Below are 4,988 nucleotides of genomic sequence, written 5' to 3'. Positions count from 1 at the left end.
TGCCACCCGCAACGATAAATGAGTCCGGAGAGGGATGGGCTCCGCCAGACTTTCTCACCAAAAATACGCTGCATGGCTGCAGCACCCCAATGACCCCCACCAAGGAGTTACAGGGATTGTCAATTGTAAGTATTGTATTGTATACCTATAGGGTGAAAGTTGGTTGCTATTTCTTCCCTACTCGATTATCAGTTACAGAAGATCCTCATTGGCTTGTACATTGAATCTACTATTACTGAACTAACCAATAGAGTATATATATATATATATATATATATATAGGTTCAAAAAAGGAAAAAGATAAAAAAACAACGTGATACAGATTGTGTTACTGGACGCTCAGGAAAGAAAGAGAATTTGACGTTTCGAGCGGAGCTCTTCGTCGGAAATATAGGAAAGTCCAAAGAAGGGAAAAAAATCGCAACTAAAATCTGGCTACTTTAGACTTTGTGGCAACATGGCATAGAATGTTCAGGTACAGTGATGCAGAACTGCTTTCAGAAATTCTGATGTTTCACAAAATTCATGCGGAAAACTTCACAGTCCATCTGATAAAATTTATAATTGCATTATGAAAGCTATTCAGTAGGACACAAATATTTTATAGTGAAAAAGTCAGACGTGGCTGGGTGGTAAGAAACTTGTCACTTAATCACATGGCTTTCGGTCCAGTCCATTGTGTAGCACCTTGGGCAAGTGTCTTCTATAGCCTGAAGCCAACCAAGGCCTTGTGAGTGGATTTAGTAGACAGCCATGTATATAGACAGATGTGTGTGTGTGTTTGTCCTCCACCACCTCTTAACAACCTGTGTTGTGTTTACATACCCCATAACTTAGCGGTTCGTTAAAATAACCAATAGAATAAGTACCAGGCTTTAAAAAGAAATATGTGCTGATATCAATTCATTCAATTAAAAATTCTTCAAGGTGGTGCCCCAGCATGGCCACAGTCTAATGACTGCAACAAATAAAAGATGAAAGGAAAGATGCATAGTATAAGATAAATGTTGGCTGTATGGTTAAGACATTTGCTTAGAGTCGATCCTGGGGGCTAAACAACGCATGGATGCAAGTATGGTTAACATACCATTGGATGAATGCAATCCTTGCGAGAGAAAATTGGGTACACAGAAACTGTTCGGAAGCCCATCAGACCTGCAATTCAAAGGGGACGAATCAACGCTGTCATGTGACTGTTCATTCTCTCAGAGTTATATCAAAAGTACACATTTCTATGAGAAAACTTGGCCGTTTTTCACGCTGATTCAATGAATAGGTGGTTCCGATGAATGAACAATTAGAACAATCCTTTTCGAAACTGACGAAAACCCATTGTTCAATCAACTAAATTACCTGCACTTGTGTTAATGTGTAAGTGGTTGAACATTCCGCAGATGCAGATACCGTTAACGAACGTAATTCTCGGGCAGAATCAGTGCGTCACAAGCCTATAACGTTTTTTCAATCAGAGAAATAAAATCCATCTGACGAGCTTCTATAATATCACTCGTAAGGTTTGCGTCGACCCGAGGCTATAGTAAATGACTTGCCTCAGGTGCCCGGAAGCGGAATCGAACCTGGGATCTCATGAGTGTGAAGTAAACTAACTAAACCTTTCGGTTATACTACGTTTACTCTCTTTCTCTCTCTTTCTTTCCATATATGTGTGTGTGTGTGTACACACACACACACACACACACACACAAGTAAAGAGATACCCCATAAAAGATCGTTTTATGTTAATTCTAACGTGTAAAGGTTTATATTGTTTATTAGTTGACATTTTGATGTTTCAGGTTCTATATGTGACTGTTTAATCATGCCATGTACAAAAAAAAAAAAAAAAGCCTTGGAACTGTCTGAATTTCAAAGAGGCCGTATAGTGAGTAATTTCTAAAGGTCGACATGACGTAAAATCGCAGAAAACTTTGGGATCCTGCTTTCTGCAGTGTGCAATTCACCAGAGAGAAGGAGTCCACATCACTTCGCCCAGATCAACCAGGACCCATCTCTTTGTTAAGAGAAGTGTGGGGGATAATTCTCGTTGCAAGGCCTCTGACATAGAAGAACAAGTTGATGTCAGTCCCAGGACAGTTGTCTGATATCTCTTCAAACTTGGTTACTATGACGGAGCAGCAAGAAGGAAGCCATTTCTTCAACCAGCCAACATCAAGCTGAGAAAAGATCGGGCCAGTGAGATGGTGGAGAGGCAACTAGCATTTTGGGACACTGTCATATTCTCTGTTGAGTTCAGATTTATTGTATTTCCTGACAGTGGTCGAGTGTGGGTCTGGAGACTGTGATCAAGAATTTGATGTGAAAAGATTGCAGCCAACAATGAAACATGGTAGCTATTCTGTGATGGCCTGGGGAGCAATTTGGAGCAATGGTCGATCAGAGCTGGTGGAGTGTGAGGGAAACATAAATCTCAGATAAATATCTGTCCATATTGCAAAAAGAACTCCTTCCAACTTTCTCCAGTGGTGAAATGATTAAAGACTTTTTATTCAGTGGTTTGCCATTGCATTCCCCAACTGGATGGTCGTCGTTGATTCATAAGGAACTCATCAGTTTAACTGGTAACACCCCATTTCATAGTCGGGTGGTCAGCATCAAATCCGGTGTACCTGGACACCCAGTAGAACTAAAAACTAAAACCCACCGAAGGGCGTAATGTAATAGTAGATATAAAAAAGCACAGAATAGAAATTATTGGAATGCCATTTCAGTACAGGCCTGCGCGATCAGGGCTAACTTAGCGTTAAATTTCGTAACTGAAGTTTATATTGTTAGCTTGCCACCCCCGTGAGCATACGTTCTCTCACGAACACTCAGAAAAGATTTTTTTAAAAAGCATATAAAGAACAAACCCAATGAGTCACTCTAGTTTAGGTTTCTGAAAAGGTTTCCCAGAAAATTGGATATCCTATTCTCTTTATAGACAATAGGGTTAGTTGATCACCCATTTCTTAATAATTCTCATTAGAAAATGTCAAAGCAAACTATTAAATTTTTATTTGTGAGTACGACAAAGAAAACAAAGAGGAAAACAAATGAATTTTCATTAATATTGTTGTTGTTGGCACTCCGTCGCTTTCGACGTCGAGGGTTCCAATTGATCCGATCAACGGAACAGCCTGCTCGTGAAAATAACGTGTAACTGGCTGAGCACTCTACAGGCACGTGTACCCTTAACGTAGTTCTCGGGGATATTCAGCGTGACACAGTGTGACAAGGATGACCCTTTGAATTACAGGCACAACAGAAACAGGAAGGAAGTAAGAGTGAGAGAAAGTTGTAGTGAAAGAGTACAGCAGGGTTCGCCACCATCCCCTGCCGGAGCCTCGTGGAGCTTTAAGTGTTTTCGCTCAATAAACACTCACAACGCCCGGTCTGGGAATCGAAACCGCGATCCTATAACCGCGAGTCCGCTGCCCTAACCACTGAACCATTGTGCCTCCACTTTCATTAATATATTTACTGCTATTAAGGCAGCGAGCTAGCAGAATCATTAGCACACCCGGCAAAATGTTTAGCAGTATTTCGCTTGTCTCAACATACAGAGTTCAAATTTCATCGAGCTGGTCTTTGCCTTTTCGTCCTTTCGAAGTCGATAAAATATGTACCAGTTGAGTACTAGGGTCAATTTAATCGATTTAATCCTCCCCCGAAAGTACTATCTCTGTTCCAAAATTTGAAACCAATATATTTACTACTACCACCACTACTATTGCTACTATTAGCACCTGCTAGAAATACTTCGCGGTATTTCTTTCAGCTCTTCATGTTCTGAGTTCAAATGCTACCGAGCTCGACTTTGGTCGGAAGGTCGGATAGTTTTCACCTGCTTGTGGCCATTGCGAGAGAGGTCGTGTGGTGGACAAGACTGAAAGGGCTGAAGACGGGCACTTTCCTCTCTGGCGAATCTCTGATCAACTTTTTTAGGTTTCACTTGAAGAGGCGGATCAGAGTGGAGAGGGAGGTGCTCCCCCCTCCTTGCAAATTTATTGAAAGGTGGACGAGAGTGGCGAGCATGGTTTGTGTGAACGGGCCTGCTATGAGCATGTGCGTCTGAGTGAAGTAAAAGAGAGAGAAAGCATTGCCTAAGTGGTCCGGGAAACCGTGATTTTTTTCTGTGAAGTTTGTATGCATTTCCCTTCGAAATCTCCTATTGGGGAATTGTAATTGTTTAACTGTATTACTAATTTTTGTTATTGTCTTATATGTTTACACGGTAAACCCTTCCGTTTGTGCCTTTGTATTTGTGTTCTATGTAGGCTCATATGGCCAATAAACGAAGCATTATTATTATTATTATTATTATTATTATTATTATAGGTACTATTATTATTAAAGGCAGAATCATTAGCATGCTGGACGAAATGCTATGTTCTGAGTTCAAACTCCACTGAGGTTGATTTTGCTTTTCATCCTTTCGGGGTCGATAAATTAAGTACAGCTGTTTTTGTTATGTATTTGTCTGTATGTACTTTTTTCTTTCATTTATCGTACCTAATACACCTACTATGATAGGAATTGTTTCTGCTTTTAGGCTCCACATTCGAGTTACCTCTATTTCCAGATTTTTGTATTGCATTAGCAATTCTTTTGTAGTGGAAAACTCTTTTGAGTTAAGCATTATTACGATGACAAATTAAGCCACAATAATATCAGAATAATATTTTTTTAATTTAACCCGAAAATGTAAATAAATAAAGAAACGAAACTGCTAATGTATGCGGAAAGAGTTGAAAATGGTGGGAAACCGCTGCAAAAAAAATTGGCAGATGGCCTACCTACTGGTTGCAGAACCTATAAAACAGGAAACAATGGTTAGAGTAAACTACAAATCTCTTCCCTCTTTGTTCCATTTCCTCATTTTCTGCCTGTCTCTCCTCTTCACCCTACCACCCACTTCTTCAGTTTCTTAGTCATGAGTCTTTTGGTATATATATATATATATATATATATATATATATATATATATA

The sequence above is a fragment of the Octopus bimaculoides genome, chromosome 20 (genome assembly GCF_001194135.2).
Source record: "Octopus bimaculoides isolate UCB-OBI-ISO-001 chromosome 20, ASM119413v2, whole genome shotgun sequence".
In the NCBI taxonomy this organism is placed as follows: domain Eukaryota; kingdom Metazoa; phylum Mollusca; class Cephalopoda; order Octopoda; family Octopodidae; genus Octopus; species Octopus bimaculoides.
Note: the sequence above shows the minus strand (reverse complement) of the source record.